General features: G+C 40.3%; 1 protein-coding gene and 1 long non-coding RNA gene across 17 annotated transcripts in view; both read right to left on the reverse strand.

Moving 5' to 3' along the window:
- Positions 1-26,855, reverse strand: part of LIMCH1 (LIM and calponin homology domains 1) — a 344,225-nt gene that overhangs the window by 283,083 nt on the left and 34,287 nt on the right. The window lies entirely within an intron of this gene.
- LOC126955046 (uncharacterized) lies at positions 3,385-26,050 on the reverse strand. The gene is made up of 3 exons (XR_007725791.1): positions 5,639-26,050; positions 4,146-4,325; positions 3,385-3,500 (listed from the first exon to the last, which is right to left on the reverse strand). It is a non-coding gene; the product is annotated as an uncharacterized LOC126955046 (long non-coding RNA).

Below are 26,855 nucleotides of genomic sequence, written 5' to 3' on the forward strand. Positions count from 1 at the left end.
GATTCAGAAGTGAAATAAACCCCTCTACCTTTCTGAAAGAATTTTAACACAATCCTTTGTGAAATGTGGATGATTTAAGATTCCAGCATCATTCCACATTTCAAATACCTATGTTTTATCACTGCTAACACTCAGACCCTGTAGAGATCAAAATATATGTTTGTTCTCTGGCTGAGAACAATAAACAATTGCTTGTTTATTCATCTTCATACTGTTTCCTCCCCAACACAGTTTTCTCTCTCTCTCTCTTTCTCTTTCTCTCTCTCTCTCTCTCTCTCACCATGTCAGCCCTTTAAAAGCCTGAGTTAACAGAGTTTCATGGTCACAAGCAGCATTCTAAAATTGGAATTTGGCTGCCTGACCACACACTAGCCCTGGAATTCTGCAAACGTCTGGGCCAGTGAGTGTGAGAAAGTTCTGTGGTAACAAAAGTTTCTGAGGCAACGATGAGAGTTGGAATCCCACAGGCAACAAGGTGCAAGTGCCGGGCACCGAGGCTCGTCAACCACACTGCAGGAGTGGCAGCCTCCTTCTCTCCGCACAGCTCTTGGCTGTGGGTGTTGAAGGCCTGGTGACTTCACTGGCACATAAACACTTAGTGATGGACTCCCAACACAAACCTGGACTTCTTTCTAGTCCTGCACACGCATGTGGCTGACCAAGATTCCTGTGCCAGATGCTTAAATAGCTGCTCACCCAGGTTGAGTCCCTCCCTCTTCACACCAGGTGAATGGAGAAAAACACAGATGTAATTAAAGTTCACAACTTCCATACAATCTAAAATAGAGCCGTTTGTTATACTACATTTTTGAAAGTTGGAGAATTTGTTCCCTTATGGAAAGAGGCATTTGCTGGCTAGAAAGCTCTAGTCTTTTTTGCAGTCACTGAGATTTAATACTACATTACTTATTAGCTAAAACTTCACCTATTCTCACAAATATGATAAATGAAAGTCAAATGCAAGTGAATTGCTGAGACCCAGAAAACACGAAAAGTACTGGGTAGGGGCAGGTATCTTTTGTTTCAAATGCACTATTTTATTTTTATTTTTTTTTATTTTAGAGTGTCTGTTTTTCTTTTTTTTATGATTATTATTATTATACTTTAAGTTCTAGGGTACATGTGCACAACGTGCAGGTTTGTTACATATGTATACTTGTGCCATGTTAGTGTGCTGCACCCATCAACTCGTCAGCACCCATCAACTCGTCATTTACATCAGGTATAACTCCCAATGAAATCCCTCCCCCTCCCCCCTCCCTGTGATGGGCCCCTGTGTGTGACGTTCCCCTTCCCGAGTCCACGTGATCTCGTTGTTCAGTTCCCATCTATGAGTGAGAACATGCAGTGTTTGGTTTTCTGTTCTTGTGATAGTTTGCTGAGAATGATGGTTTCCAGCTGCATCCATGTCCCTACAAAGGACACAAACTCATCCTTTTTTACGGCTGCATAGTATTCCGTGGTGTATATGTGCCACATTTTCTTAATCCAGTCTGTCACTGATGGACATTTGGGTTGATTCCAAGTCTTTGCTATTGTGAATAGTGCCACAATGAACATACGTGTGCATGTGTCTTTATAGCAGCATGATTTATAATCCTTTGGGTATATACCCAGTAATGGGATAGCTGGGTCATATGGTACTTCTAGTTCTAGATCCTTGAGGAATCGCCATACTGTTTTCCATAATGGTTGAACTAGTTTACAATCCCACCAACAGTGTAAAAGTGTTTCTATTTCTCCACATCCTCTCCAGCACTTGTTTCCTGACTTTTTAATGATTGCCATTCTAACTGGTGTGAGATGGTATCTCATTGTGGTTCAAATGCACTATTTTAGCTTGAATTCAATAACTTTCATTGCCAAAATGAGAAATAATTAAATTAACATTTCAGTTATGTTAACATTTCATTTCTTGGCTACTTCTTTTTAATAAAATGGATAGTTACAAAGTGAATGATCATTTATTGCTTTATTTCATTAAATATAAAATAATACATGCTCATTGTAAAAAAAAATTTCAAACCAATTTTAAAATACTCTATAGAGGCTGGGCACAGTGGTTCACACCTGTAATTCCAGCATTTTGGGAGGCTGAGGTGGGCAGACCTATTGAACCCAGGAGTTCAAGACCAGCCTGGGCAACATGGTGAAACCACATCTCTACAAAAAAATACAAAAGTATTAGCCAGTCATGGTGGCACATGCCTGTAATCCCAGCTGTTTGGGAGGCTGAGGTGGGAGGATCACTTGAGCCCAGGAGGTGGAGATTGCAGTGAGCCAAAATCACACCACTGCACTCCAGCCTGGGCAACAGAACAACACTGACTCCCTGTAGAGAGCAACTCCCTCAGAAATCTAGTCTCCGGAGACAACGACTACTAATTCTTGGATGGATCACCTATCAGGGTTGTTTTTCCAATGCTTAATAAATGGCTCTTCAGCTTGCTTCTGATTGATGCCCAAAACGGTGCACCTCTTCCTGTGCCAGTCACACAGCTTCTACTTCACCTGTAAACTGAGGACTCTGGATCTGGATTTCAAAGGGGTGTTGTAAAGATTAAATGAGATATTTGTTCAATGCTTAGAACAGGGCCGGGGGCATGCAGGAAAACAGACTGTTTTCACCCAGAGTGACTCAATCTTGAAACAAAACCTCTGTGATGTATTGCCATATCATAGATAACCCCTCATAAAGAATGCCTACAGCATAGATAACCCCTCACAAAGAAGCAATGCCTATAGCATAGATAACCCCTCACAAAGAAGCAATGCCTATAGCACAGATAACCCCTCACAAAGAAGCAATGCCTACAGCATAGATAACCCCCATAAAGAAGCAATGCCTTCAGCATAGATAACCCCCATAAAGAAGCAATGCCCACAGCATAGATAACCCCCACAAAGAAGCAATGCCTATAGCATAGATAACCCCCATAAAGAAGCAATGCCTACAGCATAGATAACCCCCATAAAGAAGCAATGCCTATAGCATAGATAACCCCCATAAAGAAGCAATGCCTATAGCATAGATAACCCCCATAAAGAAGCAATGCCTTTAGCATAGATAACCCCTCATAAAGAAGCAATGCCTATAGCATAGATAACCCCCATAAAGAAGCAATGCCTTTAGCATAGATAACCCCTCATAAAGAAGCAATGCCTATAGCATAGATAACCCCTCACAAAGAAGCAATGCCTATAGCACAGATAACCCCTCACAAAGAACCAATGCCTATAGCATAGATAACCCCCATAAAGAAGCAATGCCTACGGCATAGATAATCCCTCACAAAGAAGCAATGCCTACAGCATAGATAACCCCTCATAAAGAAGCAATGCCCACAGCATAGATAACCCCCATAAAGAAGCAATGCCTATAGCATAGATAACCCCCATAAAGAAGCAATGCCTACAGCATAGATAACCCCTCACAAAGAAGCAATGCCTATAGCACAGATAACCCCTCACAAAGAAGCAATGCCTATAGCATAGATAACCTCTCACAAAGAAGCAATGCCTATAGCATAGATAACCCCTCATAAAGAAGCAATGCCCACAGCATAGATAACCCCTCATAAAGAAGCAATGCCTATAGCATAGATAACCCCTCACAAAGAAGCAATGCCTATAGCACAGATAACCCCTCACAAAGAACCAATGCCTATAGCATAGATAACCCCCATAAAGAAGCAATGCCTACGGCATAGATAATCCCTCACAAAGAAGCAATGCCTACAGCATAGATAACCCCTCATAAAGAAGCAATGCCTACAGCATAGATAACCCCTCACAAAGAAGCAATGCCTATAGCATAGATAACCCCTCATAAAGAAGCAATGCCCACAGCATAGATAACCCCTCATAAAGAAGCAATGCCTATAGCATAGATAACCCCTCACAAAGAAGCAATGCCTATAGCATAGATAACCCCTCACAAAGAAGCAATGCCTATAGCATAGATAACCCCCATAAAGAAGCAATGCCTACAGCATAGATAACCTCCATAAAGAAGCAATGCCTACAGCATAGATAACCCCTCATAAAGAAGCAATGCCCACAGCATAGATAACCCCTCATAAAGAAGCAATGCCTATAGCATAGATAACCCCTCACAAAGAAGCAATGCCTATAGCATAGATAACCCCTCATAAAGAAGCAATGCCCACAGCATAGATAACCCCTCATAAAGAAGCAATGCCTATAGCATAGATAACCCCTCATAAAGAAGCAATGCCTATAGCATAGATAACCCCTCACAAAGAAGCAATGCCTATAGCATAGATAACCCCTCACAAAGAAGCAATGCCTATAGCATAGATAACCTCCATAAAGAAGCAATGCCTACAGCATAGATAACCTCCATAAAGAAGCAATGCCTACAGCATAAATAACCCCTATAAAGAAGCAATGCCTACAGCATAGATAACCCCTCATAAAGAAGCAATGCCTACAGCATAGATAACCCCCATAAAGAAGCAATGCCTTTAGCATAGATAACCCCCATAAAGAAGCAATGCCTATGGCATAGATAATCCCTCACAAAGAAGCAATGCCTACAGCATAGATAACCCCTCATAAAGAAGCAATGCCCACAGCATAGATAACCCCCATAAAGAAGCAATGCCTATAGCATAGATAACCCCTCATAAAGAAGCAATGCCTATAGCATAGATAACCCCCATAAAGAAGCAATGCCTATAGCATAGATAACCCCTCATAAAGAAGCAATGCCTATAGCATAGATAACCCCCATAAAGAAGCAATGCCTATGGCATAGATAATCCCTCACAAAGAAGCAATGCCTACAGCATAGATAACCCCTCATAAAGAAGCAATGCCCACAGCATAGATAACCCCCATAAAGAAGCAATGCCTATAGCATAGATAACCCCTCACAAAGAAGCAATGCCTATAGCATAGACAACCCCCATAAAGAAGCAATGCCCACAGCATAGATAACCCCCATAAAGAAGCAATGCCTATAGCATAGATAACCCCCATAAAGAAGCAATGCCTACAGCATAGATAATCCCTCACAAAGAAGCAATGCCTACAGCATAGATAACCCCTCACAAAGAAGCAATGCCTATAGCATAGATAACCCCCATAAAGAAGCAATGCCTACAGCATAGATAATCCCTCACAAAGAAGCAATGCCTATAGCATAGATAACCCCTCACAAAGAAGCAATGCCTATAGCATAGATAACCCCTCATAAAGAAGCAATGCCCACAGCATAGATAACCCCTCATAAAGAAGCAATGCCTATAGCATAGATAACCCCTCACAAAGAAGCAATGCCTATAGCATAGATAACCCCCATAAAGAAGCAATGCCCACAGCATAGATAACCCCCATAAAGAAGCAATGCCTATAGCATAGATAACCCCCATAAAGAAGCAATGCCTACAGCATAGATAACCCCTCATAAAGAAGCAATGCCTATAGCATAGATAACCCCTCACAAAGAAGCAATGCCTATAGCATAGATAACCCCTCACAAAGAAGCAATGCCTATAGCATAGATAACCCCCATAAAGAAGCAATGCCTATAGCATAGATAACCCCCATAAAGAAGCAATGCCTATAGCATAGATAACCCCCATAAAGAAGCAATGCCTATAGCATAGATAACCCCTCATAAAGATGGGTATCTAACTTGTGAAGGATATTTTTTGCAGGCCAAGTGCAGGGATCCACCATCTCTCAGCTGCCAGAGACATTGCTTCTATTTGTAAGTCCCTATTTCTTTCTGAGAAACTAGATTTGTCAGCCTCTTTCTTTGGCCTCTCAGCTCCCTTAGCCTTTGGGGATAGGTTTGCCTAGACCAGCTCATTCACAGTAGAACAGCACATAATTTAAACATTCAGTAAATATTATCAGCTGCCTAATACTATATTGTGTGTGGGTAGCATCGGTGATTGAACAAATAACCTAGTGATAAAATTTTCTTTTCTTTTATTCTTTTTCTCTTTTTATCTTTTTTTTTTTTTTTTTTTTTTTTTTTTTTTTTGGTGATGGAGTCTTACTCTGTTGCCCAGGCTGGAGTGCAGTGGCATGATCTCAACTCCCTGCAACCTCCAATTCCCAGATTCAAGAGATTCTCATGCCTCAGCCTCCTGAGCAGCTGGGATTACAGGCACCCGCTACCACAACCAGCTAAAATTTTTTCGTATTTTTAGTAGAGATGAGATTTCACCATGTTGGCCAGGCTGGTCTCAAACCCCTGACCCCAAGTGATCCACCCACCTCGGCCTCCCAAAGTGCTAGGATTACAAGCGTGAGCCACAGAAAATCTCAGTTGTTTTCAGTTCTCACTAATATGAAGCATACCACGGTAAATATTATAGCTTGGGTTTCAATATTATTGTTATTATCATGACCAGGTTTTTAAATCTTCTATTTTATGGCATTTTGAAATTACAGAAACTATTTACATTTATTCATTTGAGTTCACATTAGCTATTTGCAGGAGACAAATCAGATGTGAGGTTCATTGGGTTTTGGAGTAAATAAATTGCCCAAAACCACCCAGCAAAGTAAGCCTACAGTCACACCTTTACACTGGTCACACAATCACTCAACAAATCTTTCCTAAGTCAGGACTCAGCACCAGCCTGGGTACTATACATAAAATACCCTCAAAGAACTCACGGTTTAATTGATGGCAAGTAATACTTTGTGTTTGTTTTTGTTTGTTTGTTTTTCTTTTTTTTTTTTTTTTTTTTTTTTTTTTTTTTGAGACGGAGTCTCACTCTGTCACCCAGGCTGGAGTGCAATGGCGTGATCTCGGCTCACTGCAACCTCCACCTCCTGGGTTCAAGCGATTCTCCTGCCTCAGCCTCCTGAATAGCTGGGATTACAGGCATGCACCACCACATCCAGCTAATTTTTTTATTTTTAGTAGAGACAGGGTTTCACCATGTGGGTCAGGCTGGCCTCTAACTCCTGACCTCGTGATCCGCCTGCCTTGGCTTCCCAAAGTGCTGGGATTACAGGCGTGAGCCACCATGCTGTGTTCCCAGCATAATAATGGACATGTACACAAGTAGCAGTACCAGACACATAGATAAAGGACAATAGCTAACCAAGGTCACAGAAGCATCACAGAGCTGGTGATGCTTCCAAAACCTGTCTCCTAAGGCAGACGACAGCTGTATGGGCAAGGCTGGGTTTCAGACTTCTGGGCCTCTCCTTTTTCTCCTGCAGCATGCTGCTTCAAAACCCCAAATAATTTAAATCATTTGTTCCAGCACAGAAATCATATACACATTATTGCCACCAAATTTCTCTTCAAGGAGGGGAGGGGGCAAGACAGGAGATGGAAAGTTTAAAGAATTTTATTTTATCTATTTATCTAGATGGTGTTAAAAATCCATTAAAAATCCATTAAAAATGTCACCTCCCAGTAATACATCTTCAGGACACATTACTGACATTCTCCATGTGTCTCCAGGACAAAAGTTGGTATGTTCTACAATATCAACATCAAAACAACAACAGAAATTAATCCCTCTGCATTTTCAGGAAGGTTATAAATTCGAGATGTTAAGGGTGGTACCCTTAATATTTATTTCTATTATTAATTGTAGCTAGTAATTATTGAGCACTCACAATGTACCAGCCTAAAGCCTTTACATGCATCATCTCAATTAATCATCACAATGTCTCTATGAAACAGGTATTATATTGTTACTCCTATAGTATATATGGAGGAGGGAGGATGAGGTTAAGAAAGATTAAACATCTAATAAGTGGCAAGAAAGACCTAGACTCAAACTAAGGTTTGATTCCAGAGTCCGCGTTCCTAATCACTCTATTGTGTTTACTTTCCATTTTATCAACATTTTCTTTTTAGGATATTGTGACCACAATATGTGTACAACATTCCTTAAAAGCATTGAACTATTTTATTCTTTATATATTGAGACCCACTTGTAAGATTAAAGTTGCTTTAAAGCACAAATTATAAAACCTTATCATCATGGCTGACATCTAAATTTGAAATTGGCATTCTAGGAGTATGAAGTTTCATACTCAGTACCAACATCAAACAAAGTCTTCCATGATGAGTAGTTGACACAGTGACATAATGCATAATTTTACATCACTCTCCAGGTCCAGCATAATTTATGGTCATAACAAAAATGTCAATCGCCTGGTATCTGACATACAGATTTACAGTCTTAGCTGTGGCCAAGTCAAAGTGCATTAGATTAGTCTAGCGTGTCTAAACATCTGACTCTAATCACTACGGTGAGGATCAAGTCAGGCATTAGAGGCTAAAAGTATATTTCACAGAGTGTGAGAAGCTGAGAGGAAAATAGTTTTTAAGGGGCAGATTGGGATAATGGGTTTTTTAATTCAAGACAATCAACTTCAATAGTACGTGAGTTGTCTCTTCCTCTCAACCCCCTTCTCTCATGCTAAGGACTCAGCTATGTCTAGTGTTCTCAAACCAAGAAGGTCAGGAAGAAAACAGAAGAGGGATCTGTCAGTGATCAGTGGTTTTTATACTATTAATTGTCCTATGTTGTCGACACACACACTCTTCCTGCCTGCCCCATCCTGTTAATATGAATAATAGAAGATTATTTCATTTTTTATTTACTCCCAGATATTTTGGAGAATGAGTTATAATAAATTGTAATCTAATCTTTTCTCATGTAAACATAAGGAACTGAAGTTTAAACTAAATATGATTTTTGCCGTCTAACGATATTTCCCACTCTACCAGGCAAGAGAAAGGCATGCCCCTGCCCCCCTTTAGGGTCTGCATCAAAACTGTGCACCAGCTAACCCTGGTTTACTAATCCTCAGTCATTAATTGCCTGCCTCAACCATTTCCTTTGTATAAACCACAGGAACCTCTGCTAGTCTTTTTTCTTTTAACCCATTTATCCTCCTCTTACTTGAGGTGGGCTTTACAATTATGTAGAACTGATCTGGACATTAACCACTCCACAGCATAATAGCCATGCTAAATAAATATTCACAGCCACCAGAAAAAATGGCATAAGATGTTAACATCTTGCCATTTCTCTTGGTCTTTATACTACTACTGCTATTTTCTTTTTCTTTTCTTTTTTTTTTTTTTTTTTTGAGACGGAGTCTCGCTCTGCTTGAGGACAGTGGTGTGATCTCAGCTCACTGAAAGCTCCGCCCCCAGGGTTCACGTCATTCTCCTGCCTCAGCCTCCCAAGTAGCTGGGACTACAGGCGCCGCTACCACGCCCAGCTAATTTTTTGTATTTTTAGTAGAGACGGGGTTTCACCGTGTTAGCCAGGATGGTCTTGATTTCCTGACCTTGTGATCTGCCTGCCTCAGCCTCTCAAAGTGCTGGGATTACAGGCATGAGCCACCATGCCTGGCCTGCTATTTTCTTAAAAGTTCATTATAGACCAGGGTCACATCTATTATCCCAGCACACTGGGAGGCTGAGACAGGAGGATCACTTGAAGTCAGGATTTTGAGACCAGCCTGGGCAACAAAGCAAGATCCTGTATCTACAAAAAATACAAAAAAAAAAAATAGCCAGGCATGGTGGCATGTGCCTGTAATCCTAGCTACTCAGGAGGCTGAAGCGGGAGGCCAGGAGCCCAGGAGTTCAAGGCTGCAGTGAGCTACAATTGCACCACTGTAGTCCAGTCTAGGCAACAGAATGAGACCTTGTCTCAAAAAAAACTTAAACTGTAGATGACATTTTCATGGCTCCATGAGACTTCAAATCATTTGACCATAAGGTAACTAACCTGGAAGTTACCTTACAACACACAAAACTGATATTTTTGTTTAAAAACTTACTATGTCTACATGTTGCATATAATAACATTGTTCTCTATGAGGTTTTTTAACACAAAAAGGACTCAGAAGAACACAATGTCATGAGGAAAAATTTAAACAACTTATAGATCAATATGTAAAGGAAGGAGAAGGGAATTTGACATTTATCAAGTTCCAGATATTATCATGCACATGATCTCAATCCTCAAAGGTGTTGGATAAGCTTATCCTCAAAAAATCCTTTCCCTTTAGCTATGAGGATCTCCAGACTTGAGGTCCCAACTTCAGCAACTTATCTAGGTTACAAAGCTGGTAACCCCCAGAGTTGAGCTAAACCATTGTTTTTAGTCCAAAGTCAATGATATCACACTAGCCCCCTAGATAAACATCTTCCATTTTAATTTTTCCTCTTGATGTGGTGGATCCTTCTTGCCATCCATTCAGCCAGAAGGTAAAGGTCAAGTGTACTTGAATCCAGGAGGACGTGTTTCAATCCCAGCTCTGTCCTCACTTCCGCAGAGTCTCTGGGTCAACTCATTTAGCCTCTCTAAGGCTCATTTCCCCACCTATAAACCATGATTCTAACACAATGATATTAGAATATAATGCAAAAAACCTTCTCTCTTTTCCAATGCATTGATTTTCCCATACACATGCATACATATATAAACTGACCCAATTACTATACTCTTTTTTTAAATACTGCCCTACATATTAATGTTTTAGTTTCCCATTTTACCTCTATTTCCCCCTATGACTAAAAAACCTCATGTCACTTAGTATCCTTAAGTAACCTCTGTAGATACTGGGATTATCTAAGTCTTCAAACCCAAAAAGTGAAAGAAAAACACAGATTGAGATATGCAATTCAGCACCTAGAACAACAGCCATCACATCCCTTCAGTACATAATTATATTCCATTTGTTAGTATCCTCTAATTTTCAACTAGACACTTTTTTTAGACACTATTAAAAATATTTGACTACAAGAGGCATGAAGAAGATCAAGTGCCATATGAAATCTTCAATTTGTACTTTTAATAAATTGCTGCTCAGCTACACCAACTCCAATGCCTCTTTGTGAGGATGAGGCCTATGGGTCACAGCCTTAATACAGAAGAAAACATTTTTTAAAGGGGAACTTAACTTGGACATAGCTAATAATCTCTGCTAATGAGGCTGGTTTTTAAAAATGCACATTCTCTGTGATCCATATAACAGGTTTTCAACCTGTGTCAGGGCTATCCTTTTTTATTTATTTATTTATTTTTTGAGATGGAGTCTCATTCTGTCACCCAGGCTGTAGTGCAGTGGAGAGATCTCGCTCACTGCAACTTCTGCCTCCTGGGTTCAAGTGATTCTTCTGCCTCAACCTCCCGAGTAGCTGGGATTACAGGCACCTGCCACCACACCTGGCTAATTTTTGTATTTTTAGTGGAAACAGGGTTTTACCATATTGGCCAGGCTGGTCTTGAACTCCTGACCTCATGATCTGCCCACCCTGGCCTCCCAAAGTGCTGGTATTACAGGCGTGAGCCACCATGCCCAGCCTATCCTTTTTTTTTTTTTTTTTCCTAAAAGGTGAGTCTATTGGCAGATGATGGACCACAAGAGTGAATGGTGGAGCAATCAATCCAGCAATGAATCCCAGCCATTTGTGAGAGAGGAAAAAGTGAGGTTTGGTTTCTTAAAGCTTCAAGGGAACTTCCTGATAAAAAGAAAAACAGCAAGCCTGCACCTATAGTCCCAGCTACTCAGGAGGCTGAGGCAGGAGGACTGCTTGAGCCCACAAGATCAAGTCCAAGCCTAAGTAACACAGTGAGACCTCGTCTCAAAAAACACACACACATGGAAAAAAAAAAAAAAAAAAAAAAAAAAAAAAAAAAAAACCAGCAACATAGTAATTTTCAGCTGAGAGATTTTGATCATGTTGGCCATGATGAGATAGAATGCCATGCAAGCAACGAACAGGTTATATAGAAAGGTTTTTGTCCAAATTCTCATCTCTCTATTATCCCAAATATGAAACTTAGTAATTTAAGAACACAGGCTCTGCAGCCAGACTGCCTGGATTCAAATCCTAGCCTGAATACATTTTAGATACATTTGTAAATGAGACATTCTAGGTGAAAATACACACACTGTAAAAATGCTTTACAAACACAGGCGATCATTCAAGTGCTGAGTTTGAGAAGACTGAGAGTCTTAAATGAAGTCTAACATAATAAGGGAGAAGAAATAACCTGATGGTGGTAAAGAATGTCTTGAGCTGTGCGAACCTCTACAAACAGCAAGACTACAGAACGGACTTCATTTATCCAGATGGGCTAGCAGGTATGAGTGTGGGGCTTAGGTAAGGGCCAGGTCAGCTCAGCAGGGAGCAGGGCCTGGTAAAATGAAATGGAAAGTCAAGTGTAGAGAAAAATCAGAGAAATGGTTTCACCAATCTACGCATGGGCTTGAGGAAAGCCAGAAGATGGGCTAATGAACCAGCATGTAGCAGAAAGAGCAGCACACAAATTAACCCTAAAACATCTGGGACCCAAATACCTCTCACTGGATCCCATGGACAGGAGAGGAGACTGCTGGCAGTGTTAACAATGCAGGGTAGGGGTGCTATTTTGCAGGCAGCACAATGAATTAGTTCAATTTTCCCCCATGTTTTGTTTAAGTGCATCCAAGCAGAGCTATCACACCCAGGTGGAGATGTAAAGTGATTTGAGGGCAGATCCTTCAGGGGAGAGCAAAGAAGGACCATTGATGAAAACAACAGTAATGGGAACAGGAAGAAATTCTTTCCTACAATGCCAATGACATAAGCCTTAATGGAACAGGAGAAGTAAACTGAGAGGAGTGCAAATCTTAACTGAGCCAAAAGAAGCTATACTGGAGAATGTGAAGACTGAATTAACCAACAGAAATGAGCAGAATCCAATATTGTGTAAGATGCAATCTACGGGCCCTAGGAATCATAAACATAGCCTCCTGGGAAAGTACACAGGTATCAACTGGGTCTTGAGTCATACCTCCCTTGTTTCTGGAAGGCAGTACGATGAAAACACATTCATCCTCTTGGGCTACTCTGCTCAAATCAGCCCTGACTCTTTTTTCCCTGTGCTTTCATTCAGAATCTGATTTTTTTTCCCCCAGTTTACATAAAAGGATTTGGGTAGCATACAATATAAAGCCCTTATATGACCCCATTTTCAGGAATTCATAACATAACATTTCTACACTATTCTGAAGCAGATAAAACATAAAGGAGTAACTGTTAGCACATTCTTCTCTTTTGTTTTTAAAGAATTTAAATCGAAATGATTGCATAAGGAAGAAAAGTTTTTAATAAAAAGAACCAGGGAAGAGTGAATGAAGTTGGCTATTAATTCAATCAACTTGTGACAAGAAAATTAACAGCATTAGCCCTTTTGCTTGGAATGAGTAAACAGGGCAGTTTTCACATTGTTTCAAATTACAGTACAGCTGTAAAGTCTGGCAACATTATTAAACAAAAAGAGCCAAAAGTGAACTTCTAAAAGATGAATACGGTGTTACTGTATTGGGACATCATTTATAGGAACCACTCTAAGTTAATGTCAGTACAATTTCTGAGAAAGACCCAACCAGCTTATAGCTATTAAATCATCCCTCTTCCCCAACATAGATGCATTTAGGTATAAATAGCAGCTTTTTAATTATAGCAAGGATGTCCATATTTTTTAAAAGATTAATAAAAGCAGTCAATATTTTCCCAATGTCAAGCTATTACTAGTTATCACTGGATACATTTTCTGACTCACCTCAATACTGTATCATTCAAATTTGAAATGGCATAGTCATCTCTACTACTGGCGGCATTAATCTCCTTGATACTCTGGGCCTAGAGGAGCCCCAATAGATGTTTTTTGGCTGAATATTTCCTAATGAACTGACTCAAACTTCAAGCCACACATTTCAGCTGCTCATGAGTCATAATGAGTCAAACAATCGGATTGTGCATGGTAAAATGTAATCACTTATAAATATTAATATTATTTTTTAAATTTGGCATGAAATATCAGCCAAGCCCTGGCAACACCTCAGGAATAAAAAGTCATATCATAGAATTTCAGTTCAAGTTCCTCAGCTTATGTAATAAAAAGTCCTCAAAATGAAGCAAGCACATACTCCCACACTGATCTATACACAGCCCATATACAGAGCAAGTCAGGATGAGCAAATTTTATAAACCACTGCAAATCAGGATAGAGCTGCAAGTAATTCTGGGTCATTGATTCCTACAACTAAAGTTAAAAGGCCTACTTCCAAGACTAAAGTGCTGATCATCCCTAGAATTTATGAGAAACATCAGGACTAAGTTAAGTGCTAGAAGATTCTATGACAATAGTTTGTTGGGGCCAATAGTTGTCCCCTCTTGGAAGCTTACCCTCAATACAGTCCAGCTGAACTCCCACAGATGTTTAAGAAAGAGCAGAACAAAATGAAGATGTTATTTCAGGTGGAAGCAAAACCTGCTGATTCAACTACCTTGTTTGATTCCATAAAATCACACAAGAAACAACCTTACTTAGTTCCTATTTCTCGTCACCTCCCTACTTTCACTCAGGGCAAATCAACACTATACAGTTGGGTTCAGGAGGAACACTGGAAAACCTGATATTTTTACATAGGAATATATATGCATATTTTGCGGGTCTGCAGAGAGGCTCCAACTGTGAGACTTTGGGCAGACTTCTTGACTCTTCTGAGTCTTCACTTCCTCATCTAAAATGGGATAGTAGTAAGAGTTTTGCAGCTTCTTGAATGCACCAACATATTCACAGTGGAGTCAGGTTATATTTGCATAAAGTCAGAGAAATCCAACCATACAGACTGCACAAAGGGAGTTCACATGAGTATTTCTCAGGGCGAGTCTTTTACAGCACTGAGTGGGATGCTCCTTAGGTGAATCCTGCTCTGACCCAGCCATCTCTACTCAACCATCTCTCATCTCACCAGCCCCCAAAGTCTGTTATTTTCCTTGACTCCTTAAAGTCCTCCCAGGCTTGTCTCCCTACCCCTGCCTACTTGCCTTTGTTCACTTTGCTGCCTTCCATTAATAAATCTGTCTGATACTCATTCCTCATTTATTCGACCTGACATTTTGAATACTAACTATGGACAAGGCATGGAGTGAGGTGAGATATGAAATGAGACCAGTTTTATTCTATAAGGAACTATGCTGGCAAAAGGTCAATAACTTTATAAATAGTTCCTATTTTGTTTCCAGGAATTTCTTAAATGATACCTACAAAACTAAGTCCAGCAATACGCACTTAGTTGATCCATTGAGTGACGAATTTTAAGTGTCCAGAGCACTAGTAGCCCAGAGTTTAAATCACGAGAGCCTGGGAAAGTAGCAGCAGTTGGCCTCACATGTTCAAGTATTCAAGTCTAGACGTGGGGCTCAACCCTCCAAGCCTCAACGAGGGATACTATGATGAGAAACAGGCAGGAAGGGGCAGGTGGTCGCTATGGGATAGGAGAAGTCTTTGGCTGTTTGGTTTGGTTTTATCTTGTTTTGATATATTTTTCTTAGCCTGGCACCTTCTGCAGAGGGCATGAATTGGCAACATGACAACACTGACACTCCTCACCTATGGACATGGACCAGTCCCTCCAGGACTCTTCATTTGAAGGATAAAGATGATGGGAGGCCAGATGCCGTGGCTCATGCCTGTAATCCCAACACTTTGGGAGGCCAAGGCGGGAGGATCACGTTAGCCCAGGAGTTTGAGACCAGCCTGGCCAACATAGTGAGACCTCCTCTCTACAAAAAATTTTTAAAATTAGCCAGGCATGGTGGCACATGCCCATAGTCCTAGCGACTCAGGTGGCTGAGGTGGGAGGATCGCTTGAGCCCAGCTGGTGGAAGATGCAGTGAGCCATGATTGTACCACTGCACTCCAGCCTGGGTGACAAAGTACTGTCTCAAGAAAAAAAGATGACAGGGAAGCAACCAATGTGGACTTGTAGACTTTCAAAGGTTTTTTTTTTTTTTTCTTTTACCTATATCCCAAGAACACAAGGACCAACACAAATCCTCCTTATTAGAAAGTTGGAAGGGGACCCATTATCATGAAAGTGAGGCTGGGCTCCAGGCAGAAGAATGAAAGCCACCAGATGCATGGGTCTGGATTGACATACGAGATCCTTGGAAGACCCAACAATGATAGGTGCATATGCCTAGAAGCATAGAGATCACTTGTACCCGTGCTATCAAACTGGCAAGAATGTCTGTGGCTGGTGAACAAATGTGATCAAGTCTTAACCATATTTCCTGAAGCATGGTAATTCTGGAAGGAAGCTTTTCATCGAAACTTAAAATCATATCCACGCTGAAGTCTCTAATAATGAATATATATCCCGCCTCAGTTCCCTTGAATAAGAATTCTTACCACACACATCAAAGGAAGGTCTGATTACCCAGGCAATCTGTTGCAATATTTTTAACTTTAATGACAAAAATCTTGTCAGTGTCTTTATAGTGTGACACTGTAATTCACTGCTGGTCTCTTCAAGCTAGGCTTCAGGGAACCCAAGCCACAAAACAAAATCCTGGACATTTCAATAATTTTTCCCATTAATATCTGAACCCTTGGCTTCCATAGTAAGAGGAAAATCAATTAATAATAGCTATCATCCCCTCCTTGGAGAGGGAGGGAGGGGGAAGCTGCTTGCAATGCAGTTACCTTTTCCTTGCACACATAAGTTTAAACTCACCATTCACTGTGAAATATTTCCCTGTGCGTCAGTCAGCCCTCTAAGTACACAGAGGTAAAAGTCAAGCTTCTGATGACATCACTACAGCTATTCTAGATAATTTCCCAAAGAAAAATGAAAGTAATCAACTAAAAGAACTACCACAAAACATACCCGAATTCTAAAAGTAGACTTTTCATAAACTATAAATCAAGCAATGTCCTTTGCCCAGAGTCAGAACAGGTCTATAAAGTGGCTTTTAAAATGTCAGTTAATTATGTTTCTTCAAGGCAGAAACACTGGATTTGGTCCCAGAAGAATTCACTTCAACTGCTCTCCTGAAAGGAAGATACAAAAGTTATTAAGAAGCAAGAAGTGATTGACAGAGGCTTGATTACGTCAAAAAGCTCCTTTTTTGTGTGTTTTTTTTTTTCATCTCAGAAACATTAATCTTATATAGGCAAAGTGAAACAAACTGCTCCCCTGACACAAGTCAAGGCAATCTAAAGAGGCTAGAACATTCTATACACAAAATCTTCCTTCCATGTGGGCCCTATTGTCCCGTCTCTCTTCAGACTCCATTCCACAACTACTTTCTGAATTAAACAATTACAGTTTTGTTCTTAGCCTTGCATCACCTCAAAAGCACAACCCCTATCATCACTGAAAATCAAATCCCTTTAACAAGATTTTATCTTTCATTGATACATACAGATGCACATATTTTAGGGGTATATGTGATAATTTGATACATTCATATAATCAAATCAGGGTAATCATGATATCCATCACCTTAATATTTAACAAGCTTTTATTGAACAGCTACTATGTACAAGTTATTGAATAAGGCCTGTAGGATGAGAAGAGGGGTAGTGGACTACAAAGACAAAGAAGATACTTCCTGTGATCACTCAGTTCTAAGAAAGACAAAACTACAGAACCACATTACAAGTCAGACTATGCAATGGAAATATACAAGACCAAGCAAAGATGAATCAAGGGGACGGTGATTAATCAGAAGAGAAATTTTAGTTGCACTCAAGGACCCCACTATGTTTCATTGTCTAAAAGAGCTCCCTCCTCTGGGATAATTTTACTCATTATGCAGAGGTTTTTTTTACGTCACCTGAACGACACATACTAGAGTCATTTGACTCTACAAGTAAAACAGCAAGGGAAAAATTTTACCTGTGTATTACAGATAAAATTTCAAGATGCTAATTAAAATGTTAATAGACTGGAATAGTTTTTTAAAATCAAAACTGCTTCAGAGAAATATTGAAAAAGATATAACCAATAAACTATGGTTTCTCTCTCGTTATCAAATATTTACTAATAATACATGTGGATAGTATGGCAAAGAAAACAGATCAGGTCCACACCCTGAAGGAATTTAAAAAATAATAGATTCAAAATAAACATGCATACAAAAGGCTGCTCCTGAGTGCAACTAAAAATTGACAAGACAGTAAAAATGGGTTAAAGAAATAATCACTACAGATTACAAAAGCAAAAGCAAAATCAATAAAATAAACCAGCACTTACATCATATACTCAATATGTGATCATTAAATAAATATTTAGTGAAGGGGTGAAGGAACAAAAGAATGAAGAAGAGAATGAACTAACATGCCTGGAATCACATATTGGGCCCTTGCCTCCGTATGCAATATTGTTAATCAATTATTATTATTTGTTTTTTGAGACAGAGTCTCACTCTGTCACCCAGGCTGGAGCGTAGTGGCACAATCCTGGCTCACTGCAACCTTTGCCTCCAAGGTTCAAGCGATTTTCCTGCCTCAGCTTCCCAAGTAGCTGGGATTACAGGCGCCCGCCACCATGCCTGGCTAATTTTTTGTATTTTTAGTAGAGATGGGGTTTCATCATGTTGGTCAGGCTGGTCTCAAATTTCTGACCTCAAGTGATCCACCCACCTTGGCCTCCCAAAGTGCTGGGACTGTAGGCATGAGCCACCGCACCCAGCCTATTAATGAATTGTTTTAAAAGAAGATACTCCCCGAGAAGCAACGCAAGACTGAAGTGGTTGGCACTGCCCCCACCTTAATCCTTTACTGACCTCACTCTTTCTCAACAAAAGTTAGAGAACAGTACTGGCTGTCATTGGTATCTGGTCGTCCTGTTGAGACACAAGGTCTGATGGCTCTCCGCCTCCCCACCTGCAGGTAGCCATTGCTATAAGACTTGCTTTGGCCCATGAATCATGTCCCAACAGAAAGCTCCTTTCCCTCCCCGCTGTAAGGGTGGTCATGGTTGGAGATATTGCGAAGAAAGTCTCTGTCAGTCTGGGTACCAACCCACACTGGATATATAGCATGAGCAAGAAAAAACTTCTATGGTGCAAGCCACTGAGATTTGGGGGTCATTTGTAACTGACACATAATCTAGCCTCTAGCCTATCCTAGTTCTGTCACGCACTATTATACATATAAAACCCACTCCCATTTCCTTGTACCTCTACCTCACATCAAACACCTCTCAGTTGCCCAAATACATTAAATCTCAAGTATGCTATCTCTCAAATATCTGAAATCAATTTGTTTTTTATAATACTCTTTAATGTTAAATATTTGGACAGCAGCAAAACAGAGATAGAGGGAGGAAACGGAAGGTGGTTTCCACCATTCCATCCCTTCATGTGACAGAATCCATGGTAATGACAACTTTTCTTCTCAGCAGTTCACTAGGGCATGGAATTAATGAGATTAATGAGGCTTGCTATGGGAATTAAGTGTACAAGTAGACCAACTAAAATGCTTTGGATTGAAAAATGCAAGATCAATGCAGGAGCAAGATAGAAATTACAAAGCTATTACTGGAGAGTAACCAAACACAAAACACTGATGGGTCTCTTAATCTTATTTTATTTTTTTATTTATTTACTTGAGACTGAGTCTCACTGTGTTGCCCAGCTGGAGTGCAGTGGCACAATCTCAGCTCACTGCAACCTCCACCTCCTGGGTTCAAGCGATTCTCCTGCCTCAGCCTCCTGAATAACTCGGATTACAGACACGCGCCACCACGCCCGGGTAATTTTTGTATTTTCAGTACAGACAGGGTTTCATCATGTTGACCAGGCTGGTCTTGAACTCCTGAGCTCAAGTGATCTGCCTGCCTCAGCCTCCCAAAGTGCTGGGATCACAGGTGTGAACCATCGTGCCCAGCCTGATGGGTCCCTTAAAATAAAGCAACATAGTTCTTTGCATCTTTTTTTTTTTTTTTTTTTTTTTTTTTTTTTTTTTTTTTGAGACGGAGTTTTGCTCTATCGCCCAGGCTGCAGTGCAAGTGGTGCGGCCTCGGCTCACTGCAACCTCCGTCTCCTGGGTTCACACCATTCTCCTGCCTCAGCCTCCCGAGTAGCTGGGACTATAGGTGCCCACCACCATACCTGGCTAATTTTTTGTATTTTTAATAGAGACAGGGTTTTATCGTGTTAGAAAGGATGGTCTCCATCTCCCAACATCGTGATCCGCCCGACTCGGCCTCCCAAAGTGCTGGGATTACAGGCATGAGCCACCACGCCCGGCCAGTTCTTTGCATCTTAAATATCATGTTATAAATCAACTAGGAAATTCCATCTTCTCCCACCACCCCCAGGAGAAATTTTAGTAATAAAGTGTCTAATGGATACTTGAGGCACTTTTACAGCATTAGTCTGTTTTCCTACATATGGTACTAGGCGTTTTTATTTTTTGAATAGAAAAATATCAAAGTCGTGACAACTATGTAAAATCCTCAATGTAAGTTATTTCATCTTTATATAATTCCTACTAGTTTCATTTTCAGCATTTGGATAGGTCTCTTTTAATAAAACAAAAAGTGGGCTCCAAGAACACTTAAATATATTTGGCTTTGAAATTTCTGTTGCAAATTTCATGGTGCAAGGTGTGATTTGTGGCTACTTTCTCATATTCTCATCAAAATATATCCAGAATTGACATTCTAAAATTAATTTTCTGTACCTTCCATTTTGTTTTATATCGATATCTATTTTAAGATCTATCTCGAAAACATCAAGGAATGTTTAAATTCTATTCTAGAGCCCTTGGCATTACCGCGTAATAATCATTTTAATTACTGCTAGTGGACTACACTTCCTAAAGAAACTGCATTAGGGCTCCATTCTCCTCACCCTACACATAATAAGAGAGAGAGTACAAAACAGAAAAATTCCCTACATTCCAGCTTTGCATGCAGAACCAATTGCCAAGCACAACATGTAATTCTTCAAGCATTACTCATGACACAGTCCAATTTAAAATAGATACCTTCCCTGACATTCATAATGAACAAAAAACTGGAAAAAAATTGACAAAGATGATTATGCATTTTATGCTTCTTGTGAAGTTAAAATACAAAGGTAAAAATGTTTCTAAGGTACCCCATGACACAGTTTAGGAAGTCTCCCTGGACTTCCATTTTTTTTTCTCTATAATCTGACCTCTAAGACCTTTTAAACTTTAAGATCCTATGCCCCTATTGCTACTGTTTTTTAAAAAAATGCAAAGTGATTTCAGTTGTATTTTATTTCCTCAGGTATTCAGATACAGTATAGGATAGCCGTTAGGGGCACAGTCTTGGTCTGAACCTTGGTTTTATTACTTACCAGCTGAGACTTTAGGAAATGTAATCTCTCTAAGCTTCAGTTTCCTCCTCAAAAAAAGACAAAAAAAAATGGAAATGAAAAGAGTATCCACCTCGGCCGGGCACGGTGGCTCACGCCTGTAATTCCAGCACTTTGGGAGGCTGAGGTGGGCAAATCATGAGGTCAGGAGATGAAGAACATCCTTAACCCCATCTCTACTAAAAATACAAAAAAAGAAAAAAAAATTAGCTGGGCGTGGTGGTGCACACCTGTAGTCCCAGCTACTCGGGAGGCTGAAGCAGGAGAATCGCTTGAACCCAGGAGGCAGAGGGTGCAGTAAACCGAGATCCCGCCACTGCCAGCCTGGTGAAAGAGCAAGACTCCATCCCCCCCCCCCCAAAAAAAAAGAGTACCCACCTCATAGGATTGTTATAAGGTCTTGTTCTCCATCAGTTTCAACACGTACATGTTAAGCAGTCATTAATCATTAGCCAATATTTCTATTACATTGTATTACCTCTTCTCTTGAAATGTCCATCTAGAATCTAAAATATTTGACCAGTTACATGTGCCAGATCTTCATAATTAGAAAGTCTTACTTCTCTTAACCCACAACTGTCTTCACTTATTTTAACTGAATGGATCGCCCAACTTCTTCCATCTCCTTACTTCCCAGATTCCCTCAGGCAAACCACAATATTTCTTCACCTTCTGCGTTCCGTCCCTTTTCTCCGCCCACTTCATTCTCTCTATTCTTATGGGGTTTTTTCCTTTTTTGTCCCACTGAGAAATCTTAATATAAGAAACAAGCAAATAAAGAAGTCTATATTGTAGAAAACAGCATGCTTTTCAGAATAAACAACAGGCTGATTTGCACTAAGCCTCACATGAAAATCAACTTCCTTACTTTATAATAACATCCCATGCCTCTGCTTTCCCCTTTAAGCAGGCAAGGCAACAAAAAGTACATTTTAATTTACCTCTGCAAAGCTTAAATAACACCTCACATGGTGGCATAGCAATGGGCACCCTGTAAATGTGAATTAGCTGAAATCTTTTCATAGAATTCTCCTTTTATGTTTCTGGACACCACAACACAAAGAGTTCCTAGATTTTGCCAAAATTAAAAAGGAACTGTCTTCCTGTTAGGCATTTGGGGTTGTTTGCTGCCTGTTGTATTTAGGGATGTGGGAGGGGGCAAGCAAGATGGGTATTTTTAAGTCTTTGTCAGTATCCCACCTCAAAGAGACACTTGGGATGGGAGACTTGGGAAGAGAATATTTATTTCACACTCTTTGTCCACCTTTCCCTACAAGATGCTGAAAGAGAATAGTGTGTGCTTTGGAATTGATTATCAGAGGCCTGTCAGGTAGCTCAATCCAGGCTCAGCAATCAGAGAAATATGCACAAAGCTACCTTGTGCAGAACCTAGGAACCTCTCAGATTTCAGTCCAGATGCAAAAAAGACACTCACTGTTAGCATTTTCCCAGGGTCTTGGCCAACCTTTTAATTTTACTGTTCACTCCCCATTTGAACAGCAAAGTTCTACTCCTAGCCTTTCTAAGAACTAAAAGAAATATGTGAGAAAAAAACACCAAATATGCTGCCTTAAAACAAATAAAATGGTAACATTCTTCACCCACAAAACTCAGTTGGATGATAGAAAAGTACGGAAATTGATGAGCCCACAGTCTGGCCACCTTAAAACCCTCAAATATTGATGTCTCAATTTGCTATTATTACCTGTGCTTAAGAAAACTCTTAATAAATGAATGGGATAAAGGGATGAATTCCAAGTTCTTCAACATTTCTTTTTTTTAATTTAAAGTATCTGGGCTCATGCAAGAATAGCTGTGATGAATCTGGTACACGGACATGGGTTTGTATCCTGCAATTTGCCTTTCTTTCCTACTATTACTAGTTCAGACGTTACTAACTTAAAGAGCACTGCATCCTACAATTTACTTTCTTTTCTACTATTACTAGTTCAGACGTTACTAACTTAAAGAGCACTGCATCCTACAATTTACCTTTCTTTTCTACTATTACTAGTTCAGACGTTACTAACTTAAAGAGCACTACATCCTACAATTTGCCTTTCTTTTCTACTATGACTAGTTCAGACGTTACTAACTTAAAGTGCACTGCATGGTCATTAAAATAAACTAATACGGTCTAAAGGGTCTTTTCAGCTCTTTATTTTTACATAATATAAAAATTGAAATACACCAGAAAGACATAACCAGTGTAAACACTACGCATCTCAGAAAATAATCCAGAGAAATATAAATATATAAATGTCAGTACATATGTCAGACTGATAAGATTGCAAGGAGAAATAGACAAAATCACCATCATAATGGGAGGTTTCAGTACAGCACATTCAATTACAAATACGCCAACAAAAATTAGTACAGCTACAGAATATTTGAACAATACAGTCTAATAATTTTGGGTTTTTCTCCGTATCTGCACTTCTTTTATTTTTCTTTTTCAGCTCTTTAAACACACATTTTCATACTGCTTTTATGTAACAAAACTCCAGATGTTAACAAGGGCAACATAATGTCACTACATTCCCACTCTAACCTTCTAAATCATTTCAGTAAGTTTAGAATCCATAGGGCTAAATATTACTGAAAAACACTACATGTAAATCCATATAACGTATTCTGAAAAAAACTTCAAGAAGGGAATTAATACATCTTTACCAGTTAGGACACTTTCAGTCGTGAATAAAACAAATAAACCTGTCTCAAACAACAAGGATATATTTCATGCCATAAAAAGCCCAAAGTGAGCAGGACCCAGAATTGGATAATTCTGTAGCTCAGAACATACTAATTTCGTTCTCAGGCAGGTAGCAAAATAACTGCAGCAATTTCAGGCATCACATCCAGACACAGCAATGACCAAAAGAAGAAAGGCAACCTTCTCTCGGTGTCTTTCTTAGAAGCAAGGAAATCCTTCATAGAAGCTCCCTCAACATAAGCCATGACCAAACCAATGGCCCAATCCTTAACTAATAAATAACCAGCAAGGAGCATAGGAACGCCATGAGTGGCTTAGGAGGAGGGACTTGACATAAGGGAATCAACTGAAATGACTATAGTGGAGTGGACTGGGTGTCAGGGAATCAACTACAATAACCATTGTACTCCAAATATACCTGTCTTCTCAGAGCTTGCTTACTTTTTTTTTTTTTTTTTTTTTTGAGACAGAGTCTTGCTCTGTCACCCAGGCTGAAGTGCAGTGGCACCATCTCGGCTCACTGCAACTTCCGCCTCCCAGGTTCAAGCGATTCCCACCTCAGCCTCCCAAGTAGTTGGGATTACAGGCGCCTGCCACCACACACAGAGCTAACTTTTGTATTTTTAGTAGAGACAGGGTTTCACCATGTTGGCCAGGCTGGTCTCGAACTCCTGACCTCAAGTGATCTGCCCACCTCGGCCTCCCAAAGTGCTGAGATTATAGGCATGAGCCACTGCGCCTGGCCTTCAGAGCTTACTTTCTAAAAAATGCACAGACCCAGATAAATATCAAAGTCAGGTGCACAACCAAAAGAAAAAAAAATCACGAAACAATCTATCAACCTTCTATCCCCACAGAGGGTCAAGTGCATTTTGTTGGGCTGGGAAGGGCTCTGAGCTCAGCATATTTAAATAGGTCAGTAGCAAATGCTGCTTTCCCCAGCAAATGACACATATAAAGAAGAGCAGTTTAGTAGAAATAGACGTGTAGATTTCAATCTTTTGCATTTAATACATTGTTATTTGGGTTATATTTGTTTATTTTTGAAACCTTAACAAAGTTTACATGTTGAAACAACTGGAAATGGTATAGGAAAATGGAGGAGGTTGGGCAGAAGAATATCAACAATCGTATTAGGATGCAACTCACACAGGAAAATAATCCTAAATCCTTCTCTTGGCTATGAGATCCTACAAATCCAGCTTCACGAACACTCTAACTCCTGTTACTGCTCCTCCTCTCTCTCACGGCCCCACCCTGCCCCCCTTTTGTTCCCATTACCAGGGGGCTCTTCTCCCAGGTGTTCTTGTGGCTTTCACCCTCATTCCTTTCAGGTCTCTGCTCCACTGTCACCTTCTCAGTAAGACTGTCCCTGATCACCTTAAAACACAGCACATTCCCTTCCCCAAATAATCCCTATCTCCACTGCCCTACTTTATTTTTCTCCACACTTATCACTGTCTGACATATATTCTTGCCTCTTTTTTGTCTTTACCCTCTAGAATCTAAGTTCCCAGAAGGTAGGAGCTAGCTCCCCAGGAGCTAGAAAAGTTCCTGACATAAAGTAGACGCTCAGTAAGTATTTGCTGAATAAATGAATGGGGGTGACATGCAGCCATAATAGGAAAAAAAAAACACTCAAGCCTTTTATAAAAGTATGTCCAGATCTAAGAGCAGGAAAATTGAGACCCAGCTACCAAGAAGTATTTAATAGAGTAGTATATTTTCCTTTCTCTCATGAGGCCAAAAGTAAACACAATTATACTACCACTAAGAATATTCGGCCAGGCACGGTGGCTCACGCCTGTAATCCCAGCACTTTGGGAGGCCAAGGCAGGTGGATCACTTGAGGTCAGAAGTTCGAGACCAGCCTGGTCAACATGGTGAAACCCCGTCTCTACTAAAAATACAAAAATTATCCAGGTGTAGTGGGTGGGAGGGGTGGGTGCCTATAGTCCCAGCTACTTGGGAGGCTGAGGCAGGAGAACCACTTGAACCCGGGAGGCGGAGGTTGCAGTGAGCCGAGATCACGCCATTGCCCTCCAGCCTGGGTGACAAGAGCGAAACTCCATCTCAAAAAAAAAAAAAAAAAAAAAAAAAAAAAAAAAAAACTAAAAAGAAATTAACTTCTACTAGTCTAGCTGATGAAGAAAATCTATTGTAAAAGTAGAGAATAGGCCGGGCGCGGTGGCTCAAGCCTGTAATCCCAGCACTTTGGGAGGCCGAGACGGGCGGATCACGAGGTCAGGAGATCGACACCATCCTGGCTAACACGGTGAAACTCCGTCTCTACTAAAAAAATACAAAAAAAAAAAACTAGCCGGGCGAAGTGGCGGGTGCCTGTGGTCCCAGCTACTCGGGAGGCTGAGGCAGGAGAATGGCGTGAACCCGGGAGGCGGAGCTTGCAGTGAGCTGAGATCCGGCCACCACACTCCAGCCTGGGCGACAGAGCCAGACTCAGTCTCAAAAAAAAAAAAAAAAAAAAAAAAAAGTAGAGAATAGTCTATCAAATTATAGTTCTCCAAGGTAAGCTTCAAGGAGTCAAATCAAATTATTTTGGCAAAATTAACATTTGAAGAACCATACAACATAGACAAGCCTGTTCTCTTTCCCCTCTTTTTTCTTTTTAAGAGAAACTGGGCACCCCAATACTATCTTTAAATTCATCTGCAGTTCAGTTTCTCAGATATCAAGCAGTATGTCTTGTCCTTTTGGCCAAAGAAAAAAGTGAAGCCGCTAACTTAGCTTTAATGACTCAGATTTTAATGGGAACTCATGCTAGGTCCTCAGTTTCTTTTTGGCTATGGACACAGGCAGTGTTCTTGTTCTGAGCACCATTTGTAAATGCCACTTCCTGCTGCAAGGCCTCCAAGCACTCAGATTCCTCCACCACGAAAGATGCTCTATGAATCACCTACCCTTCCCTACATATTCCCCAATTACAGAATGAAGAGAGCCGTTTAGGTGTTCCCCAAA

This window comes from Macaca thibetana, chromosome 5 (assembly GCF_024542745.1).
Source record: "Macaca thibetana thibetana isolate TM-01 chromosome 5, ASM2454274v1, whole genome shotgun sequence".
NCBI classification, from domain to species: domain Eukaryota; kingdom Metazoa; phylum Chordata; class Mammalia; order Primates; family Cercopithecidae; genus Macaca; species Macaca thibetana.